This window comes from Chamaea fasciata, unplaced genomic scaffold (assembly GCF_029207755.1).
Source record: "Chamaea fasciata isolate MVZ Bird 193981 ecotype frontalis unplaced genomic scaffold, bChaFas1.0.hap1 SCAF_4, whole genome shotgun sequence".
NCBI lineage: Eukaryota > Metazoa > Chordata > Aves > Passeriformes > Sylviidae > Chamaea > Chamaea fasciata.
In genome coordinates, this window is record NW_027094089.1 from 4,729,949 (window position 1) to 4,751,507 (window position 21,559).

General features: G+C 42.1%; 1 protein-coding gene across 2 annotated transcripts in view; it reads left to right on the plus strand.

Annotated features, from left to right (window-relative positions):
- Positions 1–17,958, plus strand: part of AGGF1 (angiogenic factor with G-patch and FHA domains 1) — a 49,664-nt gene extending 31,706 nt beyond the window's left edge. Inside the window, exons 15-16 of one of the 2 annotated variants that reach the window (XR_010720472.1) lie at positions 8,604–8,814; positions 11,603–12,110. The gene's annotated coding sequence lies outside the window, so the exon portion shown is untranslated. Of the gene's footprint in view, positions 1–8,603; positions 8,815–11,602; positions 12,111–17,206 lie in introns of those variants that run through there. The other variant, XM_066180762.1, reaches the window with a different exon arrangement.
- The last annotated feature ends 3,601 nt before the right edge of the window (positions 17,959–21,559 follow it).

The following is a 21,559-nucleotide window of genomic DNA, read 5'->3' on the forward strand; positions in this document are numbered from 1 at the left end:
TGTCAGGGTCTTCCCATTCAAATGCAAAATAGTCTCTACAGCTTTCGTCTAAAGGGCAAGCCCAAAAAGCATCCTTTAAGTCTATTACACTGTACCACAAATTTTCTGGCCCCAATTTACTCAAAAGTGTATAGGGGTTTGCTACTACTGGGAATCTGGACATAGTGCGCTTATTGATTTCTCTTAAATCGTGCACTAGTCGATAAGTGCCATTGGGTTTCTTTACTGGTAAAATTGGGGTATTAAATGGGGACATACACGGTTATAATAGTCCCTGAGATATTAATCTCTCAACTTCGGGTTTCAACCCCTTCCGCCCTTCTATAGACATAGAATATTGCTTAATTTGGACGGGGTTCTCCGGGTTCTTGAGGGTTACTTTAAATGGCGAGATGTTTAGTCTGCCCACGGTCTCAGGGGTATGCCAGACTTCAGGATTAATTTCTTGTTCGTCTTCAACCCTAAGGGCACATATTTTAATTCCCAGCTCCCCTTTTTTAACTTCCAAACCTACTCCTAATTCTACCATCAAATCCCTTCCCAAAAGATTAAAATCGGCTTCTGGGACTAAGAGAAAATTTCCCATACCTAATTTAGATTCTGTTTCTATTAAAACTTGTTGTGTAATCCCTACCTTAAAGGGTTCTCCCTTTGCTCCAACAACTTGGGCAGTGTCTTTAGATAGCTTGCATCCAGGAGGTATTCGCTGGAGGGTAGACCTCTCAGCTCCTGAGTCTACCAAAAATTCTACCTCCTGTGACTGGGGACCTAATTTTAGTTTTATCAAGGGCTCTTTGTTCGTACGGGTCCCCAATACATAGAGCCCCTGACCTCCCTAGTCTTCTTTGAATGCCGCCTCATCCTTTATCCTCTGTCTTCAGTCCCTTTTCATATGTCCTTTCTTCCCACAGTAGTAACAATTAGGAGCTTCCTTCTGGGCTATTATCCTGTTTCCACCCTGCAGTCCCCGCGGTCTTTCCATTCGTCTCCCCTCTCGTACTGCTGCCACCATCAGTTTCATTTGCTTTTTATGAGTTTCTTCCTCTCTTCTAACATAAACTTTCTGCGCTTCTCTGAGTAATTCGTCCAATCCCCTATCCTGCCAATTTTCCAATTTTTCCAACTTTCTCCTAATGTCCTCCCAAGATTTTCCCACAAATTGCATCTTCAATAAAGCCTGTCCTAGTTGGGTCTCGGGATCTAGCCCGGAATATAACTGCAGGTTTTTTCTCAGTCTTTCTAACCATTCCGTGGGGGATTCATCCTTCTTCTGGGTTTCACTTAATGTTTTATGTAGATTCTGTCCTCTTGGAACAGATTGTCTGATCCCTTGTATAATAATGTTTCTTAAATCCTCCATGTCCCTTCTCCCGTTCTGGGTTTGATGGTCCCACCCAGGGTTCTGTAGAGGCCATTTCACGTCCCCGGCAGGTCCCTGCGCATGTTGTAAATCCCACAGCCTCATCCCTTCTCTCCTAATCATGTGTCTTTCTTCTGCCGTAAATAAAATTCTCAAGATAGACTGTAATTCTTCCCAGGTGTATATACTAGGGCCTAAGAATAGGTCTAGCTTCTCTGCTACCCCCAGCGGGTCCTCCAGTAAGCTACCCATATCCTTTTTGAACTCTCTAACTGTATTTGAATTCAAAGGTACTGATACGAACCCTAGTTGCGGTTGTGCCCCTCCCATAGGTACTTCCCTTAAGGGTAGCAGCTCGTGTTCCCTCCGCCTTCTCCTTACTGTGGGTCCAATGCCCTCGTCTTCGGGGGTTTGGGCGTCCGGTTGAGGAGTAGGAACCGGTAATACTTGGGGCAGGGGTTGTGGTGCCGGTGGTGGTGGAGGGGGTGCATACGGGGGTGGTATCAAGGGAACTTCCTCTTCCTCCTGTGGTTTTTTATTTTTCTCATCATTATGCCCAAACTCCATTTGGGAGAGATTGAATATTGCTACTCCCTGGTCCCCTGGGCGGGTGACCCACACTGCAGCATAATCTGCCTCTTCCTGATTAAAGGGGACCTTCCCACGTACCCACTGATTGAAAAATCCCTGAACCCATAATTCTGATGACCCAAACCTGGGCCACCAAACTGCCTTGGAGATTTGTTGTCCTCCCCAGACTTCTGCGCAAAAGTGTATCATCTTAACTTTGTCCTTGTCCCCCGTGGTGGGATAATATTTCCAATTCTCTAACATAAACCCCAGCGGTGAATCCCTAGGAACCGAAGGGGGTCTCATGGGTGGAGGGGGCTTGCTTTTCCCCTGTCCCATCTTCTGGAATACCCTCTTTCAGCCGTGTGTGTACTCACTCACTTCCTCTTTTTCGTGGCCCAGTCCCTCGCGGGCGATGGGAAACGCACTACTTAAGGGTCCGCACTCGCTTGGAGAATCTGGCTGCCAGTTCTCCTCTCACTCACACGTCCACACGTTGTATTCCAGGATGCCAACCCAGCCCGGACGGATTCCCCTGCACAATGGGCAGTTACTTACGCGTCTCCTGCGTCTTCGTCCGGACCTCGAGTGCACCGAGCTTATAGGGTTTCCCTTGCCTTATTGTTACAAATTTGGGTTCGTCGGTAAGAGCAAGATCCCGACTTCAGAACCAGAGGCCGCCTGTACAGGCGGGGCGCCTCCCCTCGTCCCTCTGTCGGATCCATATTCTTATCCGAGTCACGGCACCAAATTGTTATAGAGAAATTTTAGCAACAAATTAACGAATTAGCCTGACACCGTTGCTTGTTCCAATCAACGATTTTATTGATTACAGCAAGCGTAGCAATAAGGCAATGCAGCACTGGGCGGCAGGGGGATCACCGTCCCGCCAACTGCCGCGCCGGTCAGGTTCTTAGCTCTTTCTTTTATACAGTCCTGTTTCCGGCGTACGTGACTTTCTCTGCGCATGTGTATCACTGTTGCTGGGGTCTTGTTCTTCTTCTGCCACGTCTCAAAATTCAGAATCGCTGACTTCCTGGAAAATATTACTTACAACCGCAGGTTATGCAAGGCTATCTTTAGCAATCAACTCGTTACCCACATCCTGGATTTAATGAACAAACATATCAGTAACACTTTCCAATGGACTTTCTTTCTATCTGATCTTTCCCCAAGTGCTGTGACCTCTTATCGTGGGATTTTTTTTCTCCGCTCGTTTCTTGACTTCTGAACGGGCTTCATCTACACCTTACTTTAATCCAGCAATGCCTCTCTGTTGATGAACATACCTGCGTACGGGTTTAGAGCAGGAGTGATCCTTGTTCAGCCCTTCAGCACCAGGGCACTATCCGCTCTCCTCTGTGCGTGTCCAAGTGTCCCGCTGTCATTTCAGCGCTGCAGCCGGGACACATGCTGCCTCGCTCCTCGTTTAATGAGGCAAGGGAAGGAGAGGTGAGTCCCGGCCCGGCTTCCCGCGCTGTGCCGGGGAGGGCGCGCAGCGAGCCGGGCCTGCCAGCACCGCCCGCCGCAGGCTCCGGCCCCGCCGCAGGCTCCGGCCCCGCCACCATCTTGTCTGGCCTCACGGCGCGGGGGGAGAGCGGAGCGGGGCGCGACCGGCAGCGGCCCCGCCGGGCACGGGATGTGTGCCCCTGAGCTGCCCGCTGATGTGCTGCTCTGCGGATCAGCAGGAGCGAAGGGAGTAGGGGATGCGTCACGTTACAAAGGGCAAGCAGACAAATGAAAACGGCAGCCATAAATAATAGTTTAAAAGTACACCTCCACGACTACTTTTTAACATTGAGACTTAGAAATGATCCTAAGGATGAATGAGCGGCGTCTCAGGAGTGATCTTGAGAAAGATGCCGGGAAGAGCCAGCGCAGCCCACCAAGGGAGCCTCAGAGCTGATTCACGCACAGCTGACTCTTAAATTAAATCTGCCTTGCCCTGCCCATCAGTTGTAAAAGTACAGCCCCTGCTTCTCAGGCTACCCAGGCCCTCTGTTAGTCTTCCCTTTTCTGTCCAAGGACAATGGTGTTGCCCTGGTAGTCTTCAGGCAAGCCTGGTTGCTACTGCAGGTGGTGTACTTTGGCCAAACCGCAACTGCTGGACTTGATGGGACTGAAAAGTTCACAGATTGTCAAGCTCGAATGTGTACCGCTCTGAGTCTTGCACAATAACTTGTTCACCTCCAACATCTTCCTCCTTCAGTCCTTTGTTTCTTCCTTTGCTGTTTCCTCTGGCTTACTTTTTCTTCCAGATCATCAGATTTCTTCATTTAGCTGCTTTCTACACATCAAAAAACAATGTGCTGATTAAGTAAAACTGTGGTACTTGATTTACCACCATCAGATTGATCACTGGTTTTGTTTTTTCAGCCTTTTATCCTCTTTACTTAGCCTCTACCACCACCAGGCAGGAATAGTCTAAAGTGCCCAGTGATGTTGAGTAAGGCTTATTGTGAATCAGAATTACAGTTTCTATTCCATAACTTCCTTGCAAATCCCTTCAAAAAAGAAACATAGGTTTAAAAAAAAAAAACAAACAAAAAACCCAAAATTATACAATCAGTAAGTGGTACAGCAGTGGAACATTTTGGTTTTTTCAATGTTGTCACGTGCTTTTTAAAGAGGCATTCTTTGTTGTGTAACGTTGGGCAAAGTCCTGGTGTTCCCAAACATTTGCTCAGAGGGAGGCCTTCATGCAACTCTCTTCTAATGGATGGTTGCACAGTGTAGTGTAGGTCCACTCATCCTCCTGAAGACAGTGGCAGGAAAAACCCCACTGAGGCGTATCTAGGGTGTGTTTTCTGTTTGGAAGTCTTTCTGAGAGACTTTCTCAGCGGTGTTGACCAAGAGGCTTTTTGGGGTTTTTTTGGTTGTGATTGGCATGAAAGAGCAGAGCTTCTGTCTAGGTGTGTTATTTGACCATGAGTAGTTGTTGTCTACCACAAAGTCAGTGTGATGTGAACATGGTAACCTCGGGGGCACTAGAAGTGGATTTCTCTTTGTTCAGGTTGAGCACAGCGTAACTGGGTGGACATGTCCCCTATCCAGCAGTTTAGAGCTTTTTAAAGCACTTGATGAGAAGGAGACTATAACTGGGATGTTCTTGAAAGGAACAATTTTTTATGCAGTAGTTCCATTTTTCATTTTACCTTTCATCTTAACATAAAAATGCTTTATTTGAGAGTTTTATGCAATAAAGACTCGACTTGGAAATGGTTCACCGAACACAAGTTCCTTAAAATAACTTTATCCACTCTATGTCTTTAGTGTATTTAAAGAAGGATATATTTTCTGATGAATTTTCAATATGTGGGGCTTTATTACAAACTGAGATACTCTTTGTACGCTTAGACTTGATGGAGAAATAGATGCGAAAGATGACTGGGACTTTCAACTTAACCTGTTTGCCCACGTGTCTGTGCACTCTGCAGACACCCTGCCATTAGGATGATGATTGAAGTCTGCTCCTTGCTTGCTCAAGTGATTTACATTGAATTTTGCCACAGCCAGAGTTGAGTGAAAACTGAATGTGGTTTTAATGCTTGTAACCTTTCACACTTTGGAAGTACAGACAAGCTGCTACATTCCTTCTTCCGCAGGTCTTCTGCAAAACCCATGTCTGTTTATTTGGAGTTATTTGAGTCATGGTGGAACACTGCAAAAATGTTTAAAAAACTGTCCACAACATGTGACATGATCCTCCCCTCTTTCCTCACTGTCCTGTGACTTGCATTCAGTGAAGAATTTTCTTTCCCCTAGACACTGCTGACACCTGGCCATGGTATTAGGCCAATTCCCACTATCCACCATTAAAACTAACGAACTGTTGAAGCCTAGATAAATCACTTTAGTCATTACAAATAAAGATTAAGAAGGTTTAATTGAGTGTAAGGCTCATTTTTAAAATGCTGCAGTAGATGCATTATCAGGAGACCTTTAAGTTGAGATCTCAGTGTACTTCAAAGGCCTCCTGTAATAGCTAGCAGGATTATTAATAGCTGTCCCTACTGATTTAGTTAAAAAATTGTAGTGTGTTTTCTTGGGGGATTTAACTAATGAGCCATGTCATTTTGTTCACCATAGTTTTTATTTGTTTTGCTTTGAAATAAAGGAAGTTTCTGTTTGCTAGACAGTATGCCTGGTTTTGACAGCTCAAAAGGGCAACCTACAGATTCTGGAATGTAAGGGTAGGAGCCTCAGCTGGGATTTCACCATGACTTTAGTGAGTGTACACTGGCCACTGTCACCTAATGATCTGACTGATTAGGCTCATAGGCCAGTGTTACTAAATAGATAATGGTTTGGATGCTGGTGCAGAACTCCATACACACATACAGCTGCCCTTGCTCTTCAAGTTGGAGGAGAAATCAAAGTGGTGTGTCAGATTTTGCAGGAACAAAGTAGTGGTTTGATGCTGGCTGGATGCCAGGCACCCACCAAAGCCACACTCTCACTCCCCTCTGCCAGTGGACAGGAGAGAGAAAATTCAGCAAAGGGTTCAGGGGATGACATAAGCACCTGGAGAAGCTGCTCACCAAATTGCAGACAAAATGGACTGAACTTGGGAATGTTAATTGAATTGATTACTAACAAAATCAGGGCAGGATAATGATGAGTAAGATAAAATCTTAAAAAAACCTCCTTCCCCACGGGTCTCCCTCTTTTCCAAGCTCTAGTTTCTATCTGTGGAGGAAATAGGTATTACAGTCAGTTCATCACAAGTTGTTCCTGCCCCTGCACAGGGAGAGGGGTCCTTCCTCTGCTCCTGTGTGGGGTCCCTCCCACAGGAAACACTCCTCCACAAACTTCTCCAATGTGAGCCCATCCTACAGGCAGTAGTTCTCCATGAACTTCTCCAGCATGGGTCCCTTTTCACAGGGTGCTGTCCTTCAGGCAGAAGTCTGCTCCATTGTGGGTCCTCCACAGGGACAAAAGTCCTACCAGGAAACCTGCTCCAGCATGAGCTCCTCTCTCCATGGGTCTACAGGTCCCTGGCAGGAGTGTGCTCCAGTACAAGTTCCACAGACTCCTTTCAGGCATTCACCTGCTCTGATATGGGACTCCTCCAGGGGCTGCAGGTGGATCTCTGCTCCACCATGGATCTCTGTGGGCTGCAGGGGCACAGCTGCTTCACTGTGGTCTGCACCGTGGGCTGCAGGGGAATCCCGAGTCTGGTGTCTGGATCATCTTTTCCCCATCCTTCTTCACTGACCTTGGTGTGTGCACTGTTGTTCCTCTCACACATTTTCATTCCGCTACATCTGCACAATTACTTCTTCATTTTTAAGTCTGTTATCCCAGAGACCTAACCACCAGCCTTGGCCAGCAGTGAGTCCATCTCTGAGTCAGCTGCTTTGGCTTTATCAGACATGGGGGGAAGCTTCTGGCAGTTTCTCACAGAAGCCACCTCTCTGTTAGCTCCCCTGCTACCAAAATCTGTCCATGCAAACTGAATACAGTGTTTGTATAGAAGTCTATACACATATACACATACCCTAACTCTTCAAGCTGGAGGAGAAATTTCACTGAATCACAGAATATTCTGAGTTGGAAGGGACCCACAAGGATTATTAAGTCCAGTTCTTTAGTGAATGGTCCATATGGGGATCAAAGCTACAATTTTGGCATTATTATCACCATGCTCCAACAAACTGAGCTAATCTCATTTTCTGACTTAAAATGATTATGTCAGACTTTGCAGGAACATGATCCCAAGCTGAGAAAATGTGTTCTTTTGTGACATCCTTCTGCCAAACTATGTGTGTTGCACTGCTGCAGTTCTGTTGTCATTGATTTAGATCTCCTGTGTTTGCTCACCTAAACAAAGCGTTTACTGACTGTTTTTATTCAGCATTTTGGGTGACAGCTGCAGTAATAGTTGGAGTTATCATAGTACTGGCCAAATTGCAGCAATGTTTCAGGAGTCAGGATACTTGCTTATTTTGAAAACACTGCACTTTTCAGATTGTGTATCTTTCTTTTGAATAATTATATAGTTTTTCTATTATATTCTACATACTGTTAAAAATAGTCTAGAGCCTTGAAATACCTAACTCTTGTCAGCTGTAGTGGCATGTTTTTTCTACAGGCTTCAGTTGGAGTGACTCAATTGGTAGCAATGATTTTACAAAGTGTATTTTGGAATCCATGAGGCTCATTTGGAGTAAAAAATCCTTCTATGCAAAGTAAAGATAACAGTCTTCACTTTAGGCTTTCAGCATGGGGGTTTTTTGCCAGCCACTTACCACTTGTAAGCTTCTGTTGATTATGTAAGAATAGGATATTATTTCATTGACGCTTGTGTCTGTTTGTTTATTGGTTTTTTTTTTAATGATGACTCCACTTTGAGTTTAATGAAGTTACTTGGAATTTATGCTAGCATTAATAAAAACAGAAATATGTTCCTAGCCCTAGATCCTCAGAATGCGAGGTAGTAACCAAAGCCAAAATATGGCTGAGCACATTGACACATCACAGAGAAAATCAGCATGAAGAGAACATTGCTATCACTGCAGTAAGGCCCTCAAGTGTTGCAGAAATGCAAGAACTATAGTTTCCAGTTGTTGACTGCTTTAACTGCATGATGCTAACACTGTCATTTCAATGAAGTTGTCTCGCTTTATGATTTAATGTATAATTATATTGTCGTGCCCTCTTTACTGCACAGGATGGAATGTATTCAGCAAGCAAGGAACTGGATCAGATTTTCTGCCTTCAGTTTCCCTTTCCCAGTCATGTCTCCTTTCACATCTTCTGACCTACAGCAAAAATCTCATGCTGCTCCTTGGATGCATCTGTTTCATTGGGGTTCCCATGCTGTCTGGTCTACATCAGCACACTTACAACCAGTGCATGAACATGAGGCTGAAGAAGCTGCAGTAAGTGGTGGCAGCAGTTGAATTAATGACTCTTTTATGATTTAAAATATAAGCACATCAGCTACCTACTATTTTCAAGTGATAGAATCATAGGTTAATAAAATAATTTGGGTTGAAATGGACCTTAAAGATCTCCTAGTTCCACACCCTGCCATGGACAAGAAAACCTTCTACTAGACCAGGTTGCTCAAAGCCCCATCCAAACTGGTCGTGAACACTTCCAGAGATGGGGCATCCATAGCTTCCCTGAGCAACCTCTTCCAGTGCCTCAATGTGCTCACAGTAAAGAATTCTTCCTGATATCTAGTACAAACTATTCTCTTTCAGTTCAAAGCCATTCTCCCTTGTCCTATAATTACACTCCACGATAAAAAACCCTCCCCATCTTTCCTGGAGGTCGTCTTTAGGTACTGGGAGGTTTCCCCATGACCTTCCCTTCTCCAAACTGAACAACTCAAACTCTCTCATCCTTTTCACATAAGAGAGGTGCTCCAGCTCTCTGTTCAGGTCTGTGGCCCTTCTCTGGATCTGCTCCAGCAGGTTTATGTCTTTGCTGGAGGCCCCTCCCCTCCAGCGTGTTGTGGCCCCTCAAGCAGTTGTGACATCACAAAGATTGGTCATCAGCCAACCAACCTGCTGATGGTGCACCTGATCCCACTGTCTGTGTCCCTGGCAAAGAGGCTGGGATGTGATACAGGTCTCAGTGCAGACCCCTGAGGAGCACCACTCATCACTCCTCTGCACCCAGACTCCCAACCATCGGCCACAACTCTTGGAGCAGGAGCAATTCCTTATCCACTGAGTGGTCCACCTGTCCAATCCAGGTGTCTCCACTGTAGAGTCAAGGGTGTGCATGGAAGCATCAGATGCTTTGCACAGCTCCTGTTAGATGACACTCCCTTATCCACTGATGCTGTAAGCCCACTGCAGGAGGCTGCCAAATTTGTCAGGCATGATTTGCCCTTAATGAAGCCATGTTGATCATCATGTTGGTTACTGACGTCTGTAAAGTCAATGAACAAGCTTCAGTGCTTTGATGCACAAAACCAAGCTTTGAAGGCTCTTATCAATACATGTTCAAGTGTCTTACTGTGCTGCAGTCTTCCAGAGGAGGTGAAACTCCCAAGATCTTTGGACTGTTAAAGTTTCCATAAAGCATTCAGCACTCATGGAAGAATTTGACCAAATTTCAACCTTGAGGACTGCAATTCCCATTGGATAAATTTCCTATGCTGAATTTTCCCTACGCTTTTCCTTGTTGTTTCATGTCAAAAGTGATCATGCTGTAGCTATGCACTGGCGTACAATTGCCTTGTTCCTGTAGGGCACTGACATTATCACCGGGAGTGCAAAAGGTGGAGACCACTTTATTTCCAGCATGGCCACATAAGTAGGGATTCTGATCAGAGTAATGTCACAGAGGAGCACACCCACACAACATCTCCCAGGAGCTGAAAATATTTCTGCAGTGGCCTGACATGGCCTCTTAAAGGTTGCTGAGGTAGGGGCACCCTGAAGGTATGCAGAGAGTCTGTTACCACCTATCTGGTGGTTTCAATAGTCCTTATAATTGCCGTCAATATTGAAAATTCAGCTGCCTGTTTGGCTGATGGTCAGAGGGACATGAGACCTGGGTTTTCTCAGGTTGGAAAAGTGACTTACACTTCTCTGCCCTCATGCTTCTGCAGAATGAAAGCCCTTCATCTGCCTATAGGAGGAGTGCTAGAAATTTTGGAAAGGCTGATTTCACCAAGAGAATGACAGTGGATTTTCAGATTATTTACAACTTCATCTAAATAATCTAAGCATTTATTTGAAACCTCTTTTTCTGTGCATACCCTCCTCTCATCTCCTACTGTGCCAGAAGTTGGAAGTAGTCTGGAAGACCATAGCAAGAATGACTAGAGGACTTGAAAACATGGTTGGGATGACAGGTTAAAGAATTTGTTTTATTCCTAAAAAAAAGAGAAGAGTGCATGGACAAAGAGTTTGCAGGCATGGTGTTGAAGAGGATGATAACCAAATTTATGAGGGAAGAAACTAGTATGAATGAGTCTAATGTGCAGCACAAGATGACTGGATTTGGAAATTTTTCCCCTTTCATGGGTGTCATGAAATCTCCAAGCAGAATGCACGTCGATTATAGTAAGTTTTCCAGACTGTCCCCAATGAGTTCTTGAGCAAGGTTTTGATTCCAAGAAGACAGCCAGGGTAGATGTCCAGGAGCTTCTTCCAGCCCTATTCTAACTGCTGTGTCCTTCAGATAGCGTGTACAGGACCAAGTCCGTAATGTTGTTGGATCACTTAGGGAGTCAGTCAGGTGGCCAGCAGATCACTTCACCTCTTAAAGTGCCCTCTCTCTTCAACAGTAAGTTATAGAATACTTGTGTTTGGGTGTGCTTTTTTTACCATGCCTGTCATATTATTGGTACATCTCTCAAATTCAGGCATTTGCAAAAGCAAGAGAAACCTTTACTTTTCTGAATTTACTTTTCTGAGCACTTTTTCAGAGTTAAATGAATTCACGTGGTGCCACTGACCTTCACACTGTGCAACCTTTACATCTTGATGGAGTTGGACTCCTTGTTTTGCATTTCATTTCAGTGTATTCTGTGAGACTAAGTGGAACTTACTAGGAAATTGATTTTTTTCTAAATGATTTTTCTAATTTATGTCTCTTGTTCATGTTTTCCATTTCATCTCTGATTTCATAGAACTCTGTGTTCTTAGTGTCAGTTTTTCCTGTTGAGAAGTGCTGACTGCTGTGTAGCATACGTTTTTCTTGTAGAAACGCAACTATAATAGTAAAGAAAAAGAAAAAAGAAAAATACTATCTTCATATTAATCAGGAAAGAATGTGTCCCCAGCAGCTTCTGTTCAATCTGAGCCCAACATGGAGGATGATATAACAACTTGCAGTAGTGATTTAAGTGCCATGTCTGTTACTGAGAAGTAAAAACCTGGTAAGTGAGCTTTTGTCAAGTCCTATTTACACATCTAAAAAAACTCAAAGGCTTTTTTAATGTATAGGTGTAGATTAAGATGTAAGTCAGCATAGATCCAACCATGATGTTTTACACCACCTATTGTGTTTTTGCACCAAGGACTGTCCTTCCTATTGGCAATCTTACCTCTAGCTATGTAGGACTACAGTTTCTGGATATGTGGATTGGCACATGTGAACATGGCTAAGCAATCCTCAGCAGGCCAAAAAGCTCTGGAGCATGGTTTTCTTTAAGGCTGACCTCATTCTCCAGATCTGCATTGCTCAGTTTTGATGATTTAGCCTCCCAAGATCATTCAGTGTGAACAAATTGAACAAATGTACCTTCTAATAAAGGACTCATGTTGCTGACGTCCTGCAAGAACCTAATGTCTCTTCAGACTGCTTTCAGAAAATTCAGAGGAAGTCAATTCCAAGCCATGGATTTGCACCTATGGTAGCCTAATGTCTGTTATGCCTACAAGTCCTGGGAGCAGGTCCTGTCTTCACATAATTGAGGTGGGCTAATCAGAGTACTGTAAGCCTAAATGCAGACTTTGCCTTGGGCTCAATGGCTTATTTCAGCATAAGCCAGTGCTTCTGTGACCCAAACCTGATGAAAATACTGGGTTTAAACTAAAGGAGGACTGATTTTTGCTGACTTTTGCACTGAAAAAACTACAAGGTTTAAATCACTTATTTGAAAGACGCCACAACTCTGCATGCAGACAAGCCTTTAAGCTTCAATTTGTTTGTGTGATATACAGACCAAACAATACAAAGGGCATCCTTATTCTCCCACCAGCTCTGATCCACACATCTCTCTCTTCACTTGTTGTTCTCTGCTGGACCCATGAGATCATCTCGGTTTGTCTGTTCATTTGTGACTGCAATAATAATTTTTTAGAAGATGATTTGTGGTGAGAATACCTGTACTAATACCATTAACAGCGTGGTGAAAGACAGGCTGATCACCTGGCCAGGGCTGAAAGTAGACTCTGTAAGTGCTGTTTTCCTTACCTGGGACTGATTTCAGTCTCAAGTCTATTTGCCAGTGTAACATGCCAACATGCCATCAGATTTCCAAAATACTCAGAGGAAGGATTTGCACTTACAGCTGCTCTGATGAGTGCCCCTTCTGATTCCCCTCCCCCAGCTCATCAACATGCATGCCTTCCCTTATTAGTGTTCGTCATTATGTGAACAGCTGGTAACTGTTCTGTTTTCCTTCTCATCAAAAAGAGGGCTTCACAGCCATGAGGAAAATAAGTATTAGGTACAAGCAATTTTTAATACTGACTCCAGGTCCATTAATTTCTTCATTATCGTTCTCATCATCATCATGGCAAGGGTGGGCAGGTAGGCTGTGGGCCTGATTCTTATCTCACTGGGAGTAGTGTAAAGGGAGAGAAAATCTTTCAAAAGCAGCAGGCTTGCACAAATGCAAACTGGGGTAGGTGCAGATCAGGGTTTGGCTCTCAATACATTTTTCATGGCTGCCTTTAAAATATGAGTAGTTTCTCTTCCAAATCCATTTTAACTGTAATTAACTGTAATGAAGATTTTTTTTTTCTCTGCTTGTATTTCTGGAATACATGCTCCACCAAAGATTTTAAATGACCTCTCTGCTACATACCTTATAATCAAGGTTTAAATTATTTCTCTCTTGTATTTAAGAAGATGAGAAATTATAAGACAGTTGGTAACTAGATACATTTGGTGGGGTACTCTCTTTGATTTTTCTCTCAGTAGATGACTGATTAAGAAGGAATATGCATTTTCAGTGGACCTGTATCCAGGACTCTGAGCAAGGACAGGTCAAAATCTTTTGTGAGCTGTCTGAAATACTCCAGCATTCAGATCTCGATACTCCAGACTGCTGACCGTTTCAGAGTGATATTGTGCCCTGGATTTTTAAATTAGGAGGGTTATTGTCTTCCATGCTTTTCATCCAGCATGTAAGATATTTTTCATTTTCTCTTCTCAGTCCATAAGCTTGAGAACACAGCTGTTTTCCATAGGAACCCAAGCAATATGTGCATGATTTTTTTTTTTTTTTCTGTTGTAGGAAACTTAGTTAGGTAAGCTATAGTAGAGGTAAGAGAGTTTAAGAGCTGGACTTCTGTCTGACAGCACTAGTTCAACTCTGTCTAACTACAAGTGCCTTTACTATGGCAAAGTCTCCAGGAATAATGTCTGGTAGATCTAGAAATGTGGTAAATATATGAGATTTCCACAGGAAAAAGAGGTCTCATGCTATCTCAGACTTTTTTTTTCTTTTAATAGAATTTTTAAGTTCAGGTGGGCTTGAAACACCACACAGCCACTCCCTCAAGCCCCCCTCTCTTCCCATCCCAACCTGGTGGAATGGGGAGAAGAATTGAAATAAAACTTGTATATTGAGATAAGATCAGTTTAATAATTGAAAGTAAACACAATATTAACTGATAATAATAATAATAATAATAATAATAATAATAATAATAATAATAATAATAATAGTAATAAGAAGGAAAAAACCGAAGTGGTGCACTCTGCCGTTGCTTAACACCCAATGACCAATTCCAGACCACCCTTCCCAGACCCAGACTGGCCCCCCTTCTGAGTAACTCTCCCCAGTTTACATACTGGGCATGACCTTCAGTGATGTGGAGTACCCCTTTGGGCAGTTTGGATTGCCTGTCCCAGCTATGCTTCGTCCCAGTTTGTTTCTTTATCTCCTCACTGGCAGAGCAGGAGGCAAGGGGGGAAAAGAGTCTTGGCTTAGGATAAACAGGACTTAGCAAAAAAGCCAAAACATCAGTGTGTTATCAAGACTATTCTCATCTGAAATCCAAAACACAGCACTGTCAGAGCTACTGAGAAGAAATTAACCCCACCCTGGCCAAAATCAGGACAAACAGTAAACTACTTTTACACTTCTTGAACGTTGAATCCAACTGATAATAGACTGTAAGTCAAATAATTGCAGAAAAGAGCCAACTTGAAACATATTCTGTACCTATGTAAAAATATGTACTTGTGTAAAATTAAGTTTAAATTTTTCCTGAGAACTATGGGACTATAAAGCTGTGATGTACGAACACTACAGGTAAGATCACTCTAAACTATTTTTCCAGGTTGAATACAAGTGCAAAAAGGAATAGCCTTGCATTCAAGCCAAATAAAATCAGTATGTTCTGCAATTAAGTAAAAATGTACTTTGATACCACCAGTATATTGGAAAGCAGTTCAAAATTGACTTCTGTTCCCTCCATATCTCCCTCCCAGTATTGTTATACTGTTTTATTATTTTTCATTTGATTCTTATCTCACATTGCATTTAAAAGTAGTTTAAAACATATTGGAAGAAGAGTTTTAAATGAACAGAAGTTTTTAACAGTCAGATGACATGAAGATTAAAGAAATGCTGGGAACACGATGCGAAAGGATGAATAATTAAATTGGTTTTGAATGTTGAGTTGTTCCTCTGTCTTCCAATGAAAACATGCATACAGTGATCAATTGTCCAGACAAAGGCAGTGGGGACACTACGTTCTCCTGCTTTCTTCCCCTTGTGGGATCGCGTTTTCAGTTCTGGACCTGTTCATTCTCGGGCACTAGGGGGTGCTCAGATAGCAGCATTACTGGGAACTTGTAAATCGTCCTTTCAGGGATTTGGGGCTTTCATGCAGCTAACCATGCCTTTAATTCTCATGTTCCTATTTGTTTTGGCTGGTTTGTTTATTTGCTTGTTTGTTTTCTCTGTGTCTCTTTGTTTAGAGCTTCTGCAAGGTGAGGGGTTCTTGCTGAATGAGTTTGTTCTTCATTATCTTAGCGTTATTTTAATTTTTACTGATCAGCACAGCACAAATACTCTTGCCACATTGCTCCTCATATGGTCAGACATGCATTACTACTCTGCAAATGTGAAATCAGTATTAAGCAACAGCTTCCAGGTGAATAAAACAGATATGATAGTATCCAGGAATTCAGGACCACTGGAATTTCTTACCACTGCAGGGTAAGCAAACATGTAGTACATGGCTCAGTCCCTTCCCTGTCCCCTTCTGAGAAATAAGAATATACGTCTTCTCCAAACTTACCAACTTCCATTTCCCATGCAAGGAGACATTCCATGTCCTAAAACTATTCACTTTGTCACCCGTACTAAAAAGCCTAAGCAAATGCACAGAACTTGCATAAGCCTCATGCATGATGAGGGTTGCCACTCTTCAGGAAGTACATTTCACTGTGCTGTGTAATGTCATCCTATGTTAAAAACCTCCACCAGGTGGGAGCCTTTGTGGTGACTTCAAAACATCTTGTTTGTAGACACTTCTGTACTCTCCAGGGACAAAGATAGAAAATTTTACACAATCAGGACGTCTGAACAGCTAGCAACCAGCCTCGCAGATTAACTAGGCTTTGGCAGTAATTGGGTAATCTGTGGAACACCACATACCTAGACAGTGCCAACAAAACCCAAACAACATTATTTTTATTCTCCATTTCTGCTTCAGTCTGCAAGATAGACTGAGAAACTGTAAAGAAACGTTATTTAATTAAAGATAGGTTTGAGAGATTATAGGTAAAAAAACCCCCAAAATAACAACAAAAAAAACCAAACCAAAACCAAAACTGAGCTTACCTTTTAGGGGAGTCCTGGAATGAATGCATTGGAAGGAAAGGGAGAACCCAAAGGACAAGAAGAAAAGTATGTATGACTGTAGGCTATTGGCAATTTTCAAAGGTGGGTGAGGAAAAGGAGATAAAGTCTCTATAAAGAAAGTGTTCCAGAAAAGGGCCTGACCACCTGTGGATACAGAATTGAGTGCCTTTGCTGTTTCCAGCTCTGCAGACATATTGTGGATAAAATTGTTCCAGAGTAAGCCAGAGTTTTTAGTTACTTGGGTTAGAATGTAATTTTTCAGGGACAAAGACAAGGAGTTTTCTTAGCGTTTCAATGAATTAACTCCTTTTGAGAACAAATTGTTACTCTGATTTTTTTTTTCATTGTCCTGTTTAGAAAAATTTCTTCAGGGAGGTTTTGTTGACCTTCTGGTGAACAAACGTATCTATGTAATTGTAGTCTTATTAAGTACTAACTGATGCTAAAGTACTCTCTGTACAAAGGAAGATGAGAAAGTCATCTGTCTGCCTTCAGTATTTTTGATCAGTATTATTTCAGAGTCATGTGAGTAAAGGAGCAGCAGTAGCTGTAGATAATGATCTTGCAATGGGCAGAAGTATGGTATGTTGCAATTAGATTAATTTAATTTTGATCATCCCACTACTCTGGGTCATAAGACAGGATGAGCATGTAATGATGGTCACAGATAGAAGAAGGCAGAACTGCTTTGGGATAACTTTTCTCTCTTGGTTTTGTTTGATAATTTCTTTTTCCCAATTGTTCTTCTTTGTATTTAGAATCATACTTCTGATTGTGCTCAATCAACTGGAAATCATGATTGCCATGTGAGTGGATGGTCACCGTCACTATTGACTCTTCCAGCAACATGGAGGACTCGGATGGGAATATCATCAGCCTTTAAAAGAGTTATTTGATGGGTTAGCAGGAGAGCTTAAAGCAGAAAGCTGATTTAAAGGGTTACCACTTAATTAAAGGAAAATTAGGTAGAGGAAGCAAACAGCATAATCCAAAATCTTGGAGGTGAGAGAAAGATGGTGTGAGAAGGCAGTAGTTTTTAAACTATTATTGCTGAGAAAAAGATTTTTTGTAATAGAAAGCCAAGGTGTGACCCTGTAGACAGGTGGGGAAAAAGGCCACAAACTGCGAGAGAGAAAAATGCTCACAGAGGTGGAAAAAGATATGGGGAAGGGCGGAGCAATGGGATGAACTTGGAAGTTTGAAGGGAAACTGAGGCAGGGTAATCTCTGCAAAAGCAAATTTTCATAAAAATTTATGGCTACTGTCATAAGTCTAAGGCAGCATGCTTTTTTTTTTTACTGGAGTTTGTTTCCTTTTTTCGCTGAAGTTGTGGCATTTGTTAGTATCTGAAATAATCCACTATGGAAAAATAATCCCTCTCATACAATGCACTGAGAAAGCCATTGTGTCGTTTTAAAGGTCAGATTTTAAAATGGATTTGCACTTGATTTATTGATACAAGCCTGTAAACATTGCACACAGTGATTTGCAGCTGCAAATAAACAATATTTTACCCACCTGACTTGTGGATGAAAATGGTCTGGGTCATCAAACAAGTCATAAGGAGTTAAGGAGTTGTATATTGTTGCAAATGGTCTTGCTTCCCTAGGTTTTCCTAGGAGGTGTTTTCCAGAAGTAGGTAGGACTGTTCTCTGACCTGTGATCTCATGTGTTTATTCTGTTACCAGAAATAAGCTGAGGAAGAATGGTAGCTTTCATGCCTTGTGTCCTTGCACCGGAAGTTGTCATTCAACTGAGTACTACCTTTGCCTTTGTCAGTGAGTTCTGTGAGGAGTGCTTTGCTTCTGGAGATGTCACAGTCTGTGTGGTGTGAATTTCCAGCCTAGGGGGCCAGTGAGAAATCAGCCAGTCTCCTAAAGGGGTGCTCATTCAGCTGCTGTAAGCACAAAAGGCACCACACAACCCTGCAGAGCACACACAGCAACCCAGCACAAAGGCAAAGAAGGTGGCAGGACCTGGTTACCACCCCCCCCAGCAATCCACCCATACCTGCGTGGAGTCTACAGGCTGGATGAACTGCAGACTGCCTCCAGTCTGGGAGTTCTTGGCTTGGCAGATACCGTAAAACTATTGGTATGCAGCAAGCAGTTCCGTGGTTCTTCCCCCCGGGTTTATGACATTTCAGGCTGCCTTTTCAGGACTGAGGTGCAAGGGGGTAACTGCACCTCCTTGTTTCTGCCCTTGGGGCATTATGCCTTGAACACACCACAGCTTTTTACACTCTCATTTGCCATGTGCAAAGGACTTCTGTGCCTTTAGTGCAGGTGTGGTTTCAGCACATCTACTACCACAACTGGGAAGAAGGTAGTGAACACACTACTTGAATGCTTTTTGGAGGGCAACACAAGTCATCTTAATTGCTTACAGAAATAAGCAGATTGCACCTGTTGTACTTAAAGACAGGACTGTGCAGCTCAGAGAGAAATGTGTAGTTCTGCCACCACCAGGTCCTTCAAAAATCGGTATTTTTTATTATGCTCTTTATATATATACATACATATAGATAGATAGATAGATACATATAGATACATATATATATATATAATTTTTTTTTTCCAAAGTGTTGCTGCTTTTTAATTCCTGCTCTGGAAATTGTTTTTCTCCAAGCCTGACATAACTACAACTAATTTGCAGATTCCCTTCACATAGACTAGTCTATGTGAAGGATATGCAATTTTAATGTTACATGAAGTAGAATGGTTTGGTGACTTTTTTTTTCGTTCAGCTGCTGGACCTAAGGAACCTTCACTGTATTTCTAAGATTAAATCACTTTAGTCATTCCTAGAGTAACTCATTCTTGTATGTGTCACACTAGTTCATCTATATGTATAACAGAAAGCTAAAATGCCTAAAAGAGGGTCAGACTTCTTAAACTGAGTCTATTTGTAGAAAGTCATGACTTGCACATCTGTATACACTATTTTTTGGTGCAATGACTCTACGTCAGACATTATAACATGCAACAGAAAGGATTCTTTCTGTTATGTCTGTCTCATTAATTGTTCAGAATTGTGTTTGTGAATGTTCTTTACATTATTGCAAAGAGATGAAAAAATTGAATTATTTCTCTACAATGAGCTGTGTATTGTTTCCTTAACCAATAACATGGGAGAGTTTTAAATTGCACCTGTTAAAATATTTGCATTCTAGCAGGTGCAGAAGCATTCATTTGTAAACATTGTATTAACACATGTTTCGCACAGGTATATTGTCTTTTGTCCCAGAACTGATGAGTTTTTAAAATGTCAGTGACTCACGTGAAGTTTGTATTCGTCATAGTTACCTTGGCATGAGCCCTGTGCCTGTCCATCCATGCATGGGTGTCACACAAGTCTGTGATGTAACCTTTGACAAAGGATTGCTTACAACACGGTCCTGCTGTGGAGTGCTCTAAAATAGTGAATTTCTGTTTGTGTGTTTGAAGCGTTACCCTGAGAGATTACAGGCACAGAATGATTCATGCTGCTTCTTTTTGTGCCCCAGCCAAGTAACAGGATTCTGCCAAGTTTTTGTAGCTCTTGAAAGCCATGTTCTTGTCTTTCCAGGATGGAAGATACCCTCAGCAAGTACACAGCCTGCCAAAATGCAAAGAAGAATTTCCCTACAATGGCTAAAATGAATACTCCTAATACTGTTTTATAGCGAAATTTATGCCAGTGAATACTGAACAACAAATTCCCGAAGCTATTAGTTACTGTTCATTTCTGGGACACAGCAAAAAGTACAGAGAACTTTGCTTGAGCTAGAGAAGATTTTTATTTTATATTATTTCTAATATGAGTTTGCTCTGCAATTCCTTATTTTTTGAAGAATGCAGTGGAAGTAAGGAATTACTGAGTTCCTTTAAACTGTTTCCCAGTTACAGAATGTCTCCTTCCTCTGATTCTATTAGTGGCACGGCTTCCTACAGGACTAGGAGTGCACCATATCATCCACCAATGATGCATAATGATAGACAAAAACATCTTCGTGCTGACCAAAGTATCTGTCCTTAGGTATCCTTAATGTACCTGAGAGTGAGAAAATCTCATCTGAAACATATGGTGAAATGAATGTTCCCTATTCTAGACAAAAATATCTTAGAATACTTAATTCTAGTCTGGCTCCTTGAATTGGGTATTTCACTATCTGTAGTTCTTCTTCAGTGTTGTGTAGTGTTCTCTCCTGATTTGTACTAAATCTAGAGAGAAGTAATATCCCACATTAATATTTGCCTTTTGTGATGTTTATGGTTTTCTAGGTAGTTTTTGAATTTTCCTGTGCTATTTTTGTACTATTTTTATATTTATTTACTTTTTTTTTCTTCATGAGAACACAAAATAGTTCCATCCAACCACTTGCACAACAATAAATAGATTGTCAATCAACCAAGGAACAACTCCAAGGCAAGACAAGAAGCTACTGTATATATCAACTGATGCCATTTATAACACCAGCTGATATGTACTTAAAATATTATGGGATTGACTGCATACAAAGATTACACTGTGAAAGATTAACTATGGCAAATTAAATAATTGATACATTCTGAAGCCTATAGATAAGAGGATTAGTGAAGTATCCTGCAGCCTTTCACTCATGTTAGCAGCGCTATCAAAGTCAAATGCTACCAGGACTGTCTGAAGTCTGCTGGAAACTCTTTAAACTGACACCCCTCACTCTCAAGTGACCAGCAATTCCATTTCATCCCCTGTGGTTCTGAAGTCCAGGCTCAAGAAGAGGGGCTCAAGAAGAGGGACTCAAGAACAGTCACCTAAAAAGCAGCATAAAGCCCACAGCTTTGTCACCTTTACCTTTTATATAAAATGGCAGTGAATTGTCCAGGAATGTAAATCTATAACTATTGTTATTATTTGTTAACATTAGTATTATTGCTATTACTGAATGACACTTTCTCTCTGAAAAAATGGTTCCTTCTTAGCCACAAGCAATACTTTTCTGAGTACACATTTCATGATAAATCTCTGTCAGGCAGTGTCCTGTTCATCCGGCTGTGCTCTTCTAGACAATATTGTTAGATACCTGTTTACTTCAGCTCCTATCATCAACGCTTAATGATTTTTGTTTGTTTGTTCTTGTGATGGTCTGA